Source organism: Rutidosis leptorrhynchoides, chromosome 4, assembly GCF_046630445.1.
Source record: "Rutidosis leptorrhynchoides isolate AG116_Rl617_1_P2 chromosome 4, CSIRO_AGI_Rlap_v1, whole genome shotgun sequence".
NCBI classification, from domain to species: Eukaryota; Viridiplantae; Streptophyta; class Magnoliopsida; order Asterales; family Asteraceae; genus Rutidosis; species Rutidosis leptorrhynchoides.
Window position 1 is genome coordinate 630,014,268 of NC_092336.1, and position 9,739 is coordinate 630,024,006.

The 9,739-nt window shown below is 32.3% G+C and overlaps 1 non-coding gene across 1 annotated transcript; it reads right to left on the reverse strand.

Annotated features, from left to right (window-relative positions):
* Positions 1–9,260: 9,260 nt before the first annotated feature.
* On the reverse strand, positions 9,261–9,367 carry LOC139845945 (small nucleolar RNA R71). The gene has a single exon (XR_011758696.1). It is a non-coding gene; the product is annotated as a small nucleolar RNA R71 (small nucleolar RNA).
* Positions 9,368–9,739: the final 372 nt, after the last annotated feature.

The following is a 9,739-nucleotide window of genomic DNA, read 5'->3' on the forward strand; positions in this document are numbered from 1 at the left end:
ATAACAATCTTATTTCGAGTGGAAATCTTACTTGAAATTGTTTTCGTGTCATGATTCTGCTTCAAGAACTTTCAAGCCATCCAAGGATCCTTTGAAGCTAGATCCATTTTTCTCATTTCCAGTAGGTTTATCCAAGGAACTTGAGGTAGTAATGATGTTCATAACATCATTCGATTCATACATATAAAGCTATCTTATTCGAAGGTTTAAACTTGTAATCACTAGAACATAGTTTAGTTAATTCTAAACTTGTTCGCAAATAAAAGTTAATACTTCTAACTTGACTTTTAAAATCAACTAAACACATGTTCTATATCTATATTATATGCTAACTTAATGATTTAAAACCTGGAAACACGAAAAACACCGTAAAACCGGATTTACGCCGTCGTAGTAACACCGCGGGCTGTTTTGGGTTAGTTAATTAAAAACTATGATAAACTTTGATTTAATAGTTGTTATTTTGGGAAAATGATTTTTATTATGAACATGAAACTATATCCAAAAATTATGGTTAAACTCAAAGTGGAAGTATGTTTTCTAAAATGGTCATCTAGACGTCGTTCTTTCGACTGAAATGACTACCTTTACAAAAACGACTTGTAACTTATTTTTCCGACTATAAACCTATACTTTTTCTATTTAGATTCATAAAATAGAGTTCAATATAAAACCATAGCAATTTGATTCACTCAAAACGGATTTAAAATGAAGAAGTTATGGGTAAAACAAGATTGGATAATTTTTCTCATTTTAGCTACGTGAAAATTGGTAACAAATCTATTCCAACCATAACTTAATCAACTTGTATTATATATTATGTAATCTTGAGATACCATAGACACGTATACAATGTTTCGACCTATCATGTCGACACATCTATATATATTTCGGAACAACCATAGACACTCTATATGTGAATGTTGGAGTTAACTATACAGGGTTGAGGTTGATTCCAAAATATATATAGTTTGAGTTGTGATCAATACTGAGATACGTATACACTGGGTCGTGGATTGATTCAAGATAATATTTATCGATTTATTTCTGTACATCTAACTGTGGACAACTAGTTGTAGGTTACTAACGAGGACAGCTGACTTAATAAACTTAAAACATCAAAATATATTAAAAGTGTTGTAAATATATTTTGAACATACTTTAATATATATGTATATATTGTTATAGGTTCGTGAATCAACCAGTGGCCAAGTCTTACTTCCCGACGAAGTAAAAATCTCTGAAAGTGAGTTATAGTCCCACTTTTAAAATCTAATATTTTTGGGATGAGAATACATGCAGGTTTTATAAATGATTTACAAAATAGACACAAGTACGTGAAACTACATTCTATGGTTGAATTATCGAAATCGAATATGCCCCTTTTTATTAAGTCTGGTAATCTAAGAATTAGGGAACAGATACCCCAATTGACGCGAATCCTAAAGATAGATCTATCGGGCCTAACAAACCCCATCCAAAGTACCGGATGCTTTAGTACTTCGAAATTTATATCATATCCGAAGGGTGTCCCGGAATGATGGGGATATTCATATATATGCATCTTGTTAATGTCAGTTACCAGGTGTTCACCATATGAATGATTTTTATCTCTATGTATGGGATGTGTATTGAAATATGAAATCTTGTGGTCTATTATTATGATTTGATAATATATAGGTTAAACCTATAACTCACCAACATTTTTGTTGACGTTTTAAGCATGTTTATTCTCAGGTGATTATTAAGAGCTTCCGCTGTCGCATACTTAAATAAGGACGAGATTTGGAGTCCATGCTTGTATGATATTGTGTAAAAACTGCATTCAAGAAACTTATTTCGTTGTAACATATTTGTATTGTAAACCATTATGTAATGGTCGCGTGTAAACAGGATATTTTAGATTATCATTATTTGATAATCTACGTAAAGCTTTTTAAACCTTTATTGATGAAATAAAGGTTATGGTTTGTTTTAAAATGAATGCAGTCTTTGAAAAAGTCTCATATAGAGGTCAAAACCTCGCAACGAAATCAATTAATATGGAACGTTTTTAAATCAATAAGAACGGGACATTTCAGTTGTGGCGTCACTGCTTGCTGGGTTCTTTGTGTATTGTGGTGGCGGTCGGCGTTCTCCTGATCGTTATCGTTGGTTTCGTTCTTATTTTAATTGTCTATGTATAATTTAATCGATATTTTAGATTCTTGTTGTTTTAGCTTTAATTGGTTTTGTTTCCTTGTAAAATGCGATTTTTCTCCGTGTTGGTGAGCCGTTTGATTAGGTCTGTTTAGTATTAACTAGACTTCATTTTGGACTCTATTGTACCGATTGTACGAGTTGATCTTCACATCGATTATTAATGTTATCGTTCTTTTGAAAAAAAAGTAAAAGTTTCTTGAGTTTTGTCAACTACAGAGTTTTTGTCCCCATTATGAGTCTCATTGATATTGATATTGATATTGATATTGATATTGATATTGATACCTATATACTAAAAGCCCCTTAAAAAATCGTAGTTTCAGTTTCATCGGGTTGTTGCTTTGAGTTTGCGTTCACACTACAAACGGTCCCTCAAGTTCGGCTCAATTTACAAAACGGCCCTCAAGTTTACACTTCTACAGGGTAGAAAGTGTAAATAACGGTCCCTCAAGTTCGGCTCAAATTACAAAACGGCCCCTCAAGTTTACACTTCTACAGAGTAGAAAGTGTAAATATATAATTTTAGTAAAATAAAAGAAACGAATCCCACCCGAATTTTTAACGGGCCCTATCTTCTCGCTCGGTGCGAGTTAAATTTTTCCGAGACCACCGTTCCACTCGAAAAAATCAGGCGAACCCAACGGGACTAACTATACGCGAAACGAACATCGTTAAAAAAACACTAGATAACAGGCCCTATATTCTCGCTCGGTGCGAGTTAAATTTTTCCGAGATCACCGTTTAACTCGAAATAATTTTACGAACACAACGCGACTAACTATACGTGAAACGGACATCGTTAAAAAAAAACTAAATATTTTGGCCTATATTACATACATATACGTACACGTCCAACAAACAACCCAACCCAACCTACTAGATATATTAGGTACCAAACAACGTATATCCAAATTTGACAGCGCGTCGAATACAATCGCAGCAACGCGCGGTCGAATTTATTTTTTATTTTTATTTTTTTATTTTTTTATTTTTGTTTTTTTATTTTTTTTTATTTTTTTATTTTTTGTAGTTAATCACCACTGTCCACTTATTACCATATTAGCTATTAGACAAAACTTATGAATAGTACCAGGGGTATTTTAGTCTTTTTACCTTTTCCCCCCTTTTCCCTTCTTTCTTTCAAGCAACACCACAAAAGCCCCCACACTTTGTTCAAAAATTAAAATCGGCCCCCAACACAGGGGGTTAAAGCGTCAAATCAAAATTTTCATAAAATATCTTAAATAAACTCCACTTAAATATTCAGCAGGTCATATCTTCTCGCTCGCAACGAGTTAAATTTTTCCGACACAATCCTTAAACTCGAAATAATTTTATGAACACAATGTCACTAACTATACGCAAAACGGACACTTTTAAAAAACGCTAAATATTTAGGGTACTTTTCATATATGTTGATTTTTCACTCGCAGGCTCCGTAACTAAACACAATAAAATACATTAAAAATCGAATCCCCGACGCGAAGCGAGGGTTCGAAAACTAATTAAGGACTATGAGATACCAAGACAATGATTGGGCTGTGTACCATTAGCCAACTATTTAGTGACAACACATAAAATAGTCACGATCATTGGTATTAAATAAATAAAAAATTAGTATACAAAATCATCTATTACTAGTTCTTCCTCAAATTTTGGTCGAACACTCCAAAGATGGTGAGTATATATGAAATTCAAAAATCTAATTTGTCACATACCCATTGGTTAACCACGAACCATCACTATACAAGAAAATGTCAATTTTCTGTCTAACATGTATATACGTTTACATATGATTTATTCAGGGTAATCCTCACACACTAATTTTTTAATTCATGTATACTTTTATCTCATAAATTAATAGTTATAATTCTAAATTAAAGAGTTGAACTTATATTATTTTTCTAAGTATAATTAAGAGTATAATATAATAGGCAATTATGTGTACATGAATCAAAATTTTATGTGTGAAATTCACTTCCCACTATTTATATATGTCATGTTAAAAACAAGTTAAATAATATAATCATTATATCCAAGTTTTGATATGAAGAAGGATAATGTTTTATAAGCAAGCCAACAAATTGCAAGGGACAAAGACCATGTTCCTTACTGATTTCTCCTTTCAAATTGAATACAGTCCATATATATATATATATATATATATATATATATATATATATATATATATATATATATATATATATATATATATATATATATACATACATAGGAAGCACTTTTTTTGAAACAACCCAACCCGTATGCAACCCGAATAAATTTTTTATATATAAAATAAATCATTAACGCGCCATTTAAATGATTACATAACGTGAACCAATTCATACAACCCGTTTAATCATACGACAAGTTTTAATGTTTACAAAGAGGCATGAAAGCCCTTAATCAAATGTATCATAAGTTCGACCCATAAATGATAGTTTTAAACCAAACGACACTCGAGCATAGTTTGGGGCTAAACTACCCAAAATATTAGGTCAACTTTCAAAAGCTTCATCTAGCAACCAACATGGGAATATTTAATTCCCGGCAACCTCTTTCCCTTTCTCCATACTCGTACCTAAAAATGTAAACAACGAGAGGGGTAAGCAAAGCTTAGTGAGTGCAATAAGTATATACCTACTTGCCACCGCTTACACACATACCACAAACTTGCTAGCAAATTAATATTAGCATACGAACTCCAAGTATAGAGCTAATAACCTCCATTACCGCAACTAGCATAAACAATAGCATATACTCCAAATATAATATGTTACACAAACTATATGGTTAACCATACTCGCGTCATGGTGCTACCGGCTTCGTGGTTCACACCATACACAATGCTATGACGCTACCGGCTCCGTGGTTCACGTCACTACGTATTCGAGTCATACTCTTTTATAGTGCTACCGGCTCTGTGGTTCACACTTTGATGTTACCGGCTCCGTGGTTCACACCTCATTTTATAGTGCTACCGGCTCCGTGGTTCACACTTTAACGACTCGTGCTATAGTGCTACCGGCTCTGTGTTCACACTACAACACGCGTACCATGATGCTACCGGCTCCGTGGTTCACATCATAGCACACTCGCACATACTATGGCACTACCGGCTATGTGGTTCATACCATAGCACACAAATAAATATATGATAATGCTAAAAACGAACATATATTTTATAGCATTATCCTTCAAGAAAGACAAGCTTTTAGTTGCAATTGTTCTATTTACAAGTGATATTCGTTTAAATAATAAAAGGTGAAGATAAAAGACAGATTCGACGATTTGAAGACGCAAATGGCCAAAAAGCTCAAATGTACAAGATACAATTCAAGTGGTTCAATTTATTGATGAGAAACGTCTAAAAATTATAAGAGTACAAGCCGCGAAACGCAAAGTACAAGATATCTAAGCGTACGAAAGGACGTTCAAAAATCCGGAACCGAGACCTGAACCAACTATCAACGCGCGACTCAATGGAGCTAAAATTACAAATCAACTATGCACAAGAATATAATATAATATATATATAATTATATAAAATTATATATATTATATTATATATTATATAAAACTCAGCAACCCACGTTTAAAACAATATGTGACCAGTATAAGGCGGCCATGCGATCGCATGGCCAGGAAGGCCAAAATCCATGCAATCGCATGGAGTGAAAAGTTGGGTCAGGTGCTATAAATTGCAACGTTTGGTCGACGAAAAATACACTTCATCAATCATCAATCTCACTCTCTGTCTATATATTTATATTTATATTTTATAATTTTAATATTAAGTTAATAATAATAAGGTTATAGTAGCGAATGTTTTAAGGTTGTAAGTCGAAACTCAGTCCGTGTAACACTACGCAATTAATACTCATTGTAAGTTATGTTCAACCTTTTTAAATTAATGTCTCGTAGCTAAGTTATTACTATGTTTATTTAAGCCGAAGTAATCATGATGTTGTACTAAATATTAAGACTGGGTTATTGGCCTTTGGACCATAATTGGGGTTTAGACAAAAGACCGACACTTGTGGAAATTGAACTATGGGCTATTAATGGACTTTGTATTTAATTAACTAAATGATATCTTGTTAATTTAATATAGAGATTTACAACTTGACGTATTTATATATAACCACATACGCTTGACTGGGTACGGTGGGCTGGATATCTATAAATACTAATAATTGTTCATTTGACCGGACACGGGGATGGATTAATAGTCAATGGACTCATTAAAACAGGGGTGGATTACATTCAAGGGTAATTGGTGTAATTGTTAATAAAGTATTAAAACCTTGGATTACACGCAGTCGATAACCTGGTGTAATCATTAAACAAAGTATTAAGACCTTATTACAGTTTAAATCCCCAATTAGTTAGAATATTTGACTTCGGGTATAAGGTTAATTTGGCGAAGACCCTCGCACTTTATAATTATGACCGATGGACTATTATGGACAAAACCAGATGGACTTATCAAATAATCCAGGACAATGGACAATTAACCCATGGTAATAAATTAAAATCAACACGTCAAACATCATGATTACGGAAGTTTAAATAAGCATAATTCTTTTATTTTATATCTCATCGCACTTTTATTTATCGTACTTTTAATTATTGCACTTATATTTATCGTCATTTACTTTACGCTTTAAATTAAGTTATATTTATATTTAATATTTTGCATTAGGTTTTAACTGTGATCTAAGTTTAAAAATTGACAAACCGGTCATTAAACGGTAAAAACCCCCTTTATAATAATAATAATAATAATACTACTTATATATTTATATTTATACAAATATAGTTAATAAAAATATAGTGTAAACTCAGCTATATCCCTGTGGAACGAACCGGACTTACTAAAAATTACACTACTCTACGATTAGGTACACTGCCTATAAGTGTTGTAGCAAGGTTTATGTATATCCTATTCAATAAATAAATAAATAACTTGTGTAAATTGTATCGTATTTAATAGTATTTTGTAATAAAGATAATAGTATTTCATACTACACCTCGCACACATCATCAGTATTTTTGGCACCGCTGCCGGGGACCATCACGCTGAAGCGAAACGCTATATTCTAAAAAAAAAAATTAGTTTTTAAGCTATTTTTGTAAAAATATAATTTTATATAAGTTTTAAAATACAAAAATATAAAAAAAGAAAAATATATATATATCTATATTTTTAAGTGTTTAAATTAAAAAGTTTATATTTTTTTAAAAAGGTTATAAAAACTAATAAGTAATATTTTTATTTTTTAAGTTTTATTATATAATGCTTTATATAAATTAAAATAAAAAAATAATTAAAACTGAAATCGGGCCACAATACTGTAGCAGCCCAAGAACTGGCCTGGATCCACATTCCATGCGACCGCATGGAAACATAACCCTCAACTCATGCGATCGCATGAGCTGAGGTGACAGCTCTGAAACCTCAGCTGGTACGATTATGGTTAGGGTATTTATAATAATTATAATAATTAATTAGATTAGGGTTTTAATTTAATATAATTAGTTTAGTTTTAATTAATTATAAGTTTTAATTAGTATTATTAATATAAAATTAATACTTTTAATAAATAATAATATAAAAATATTATTTTTTTTTATAAAAATAAGCAATTTTATCATTTTTTGTTTTCTTTTTATAAATTGTATATTTCGAACATTTAATTAGTAATTTGTATATTTATCATTCGTAATTAGTTTTAAACTTAGTATTTTGCCGTAGTTATTTTATATTCCGAGATTTTTAAGCTTTGCCGTAAAATCCTTTAAGTGCTTTTTCTTTAGATTAAGATTTAGGCGCTTTAGAATTTTACGACGTCGCTTATCGCTTTAGAATTTTACGACGTCGCTTATCGCTTTAGTTTTAAATAAATTTAGTGCCTTTTAAGTTACTGCCGTTTTGGATTTAGAATTCCTTTTAGTTTTAAGTTTTTAGACGCTAAGTTTTAGACGTAAAATTTTAATTTCTAAGTTTAGATTCTTTTTCGCTTATTATTTTTCGACCTCTAATTTTTCGACGCGTTTTTTTTTCCCTTTTTTCATTTCTACGCTCTAGTTTTTAGGACATAGAATTTTCTTTATTTTCTTTAAAATCTGGACGAAAAAATTATTGTAAGCGATTAAATCAATAGACATCCAAAATTTTCTGGTTCGTAGTCATAGTTGGATTTGTTAGTGGCGAGTTGTGGGCTTCCGATTTAAAGGGTCCTGACTACCTGCTGCATCTATTGGCTATTCGAAACGTGGGCAAAATCAGAAAAGTCTATTAATTTGATAACTTATATAATTTTTATTTTTATAACTAATAGGATATTCAGTGAATGCACCGAGCAAAACGTTCACCACCTTTCATACATTCACCACCTGTAACTCGATCAAGACATTTAGCCAATATTGTCGCCATTGATTTTTCTTTAAAATCATCATCTAGTCGAACAAGTACTCCAACTCAAATTGCTGATAATCCAATTTTTGAAACCGACTTCACAATTGAGGACCCGGAGGATATTCAAGGACAATTCAGGGATCCTGAACCACTTGTCATTCCTCCTGAATCACAAATTATTCATCCAGAGATTATCGAGGAAGAAACCGTTAAATCGAAATCTTCTAGTGATTCAGATTCAACAAATTCAGATATGGAAGAAACGGAACCTCAAAGTATGGAAGACCGAATGAGAGCCACACGCACGAACCAAGGTCATGCCATTAATCAACCAGATGTTAATGCACCAGATTTTGAAATCAAAGGACAAATCCTACACATGATCACTAATCAATGCCAATTTGGTGGTACAATAAAAGAAGATCCAAACGAACATCTTCGAACTTTTAATAGGATTTGTAATCTATTTAAAATCCGAGAAGTTGAGGATGAAACTATTTATCTCATGTTGTTCCCCTGGACTTTAAAGGGGGGAGCCAAATATTGATTAGAATCGTTACCTGAAGGAGCGATTGATTCATGGGATGTTTTAGTTGAGAAATTTCTTAAAAGATTCTTTCCGGCATCTAAAGCCGTGAGTCTTCAAGGAGAAATTGCCACGTTCGCACAAAAGCCAAATGAAACGCTATATGAGGCATGAAAAAGATTCGGAAATATGTTGAGAGGATGTCCTCAACACGGTCTAGATACTTATCAAATAGTTCAAATATTTTACAAAGGAGTCGACGTCGCTACACAAAAAGACATCGACACAGCAGCTGGTGGTTTCATTATGAAGAAAACCGCAACCGAAGCTCACAAAATTATTGATAACACAGCATCCCACTCACATGAGTGGCATCAAGAAAAAGATATTTTTCGCTCATATAAAGCGGCTAGAGCCGATTCTAGCCATGACTTTGACTCCATTTCCGCAAAGCTAGATGCTTTCGAGAGACGAATGGAAAAGATGACTAAAGATATTCACGCAATACGCATTAGTTGTGAGCAGTGTGGAGGACCACATTTGACAAAAGATTGTCTCAGTGTTGAACAAACAATGGAACAAAGGGAGAA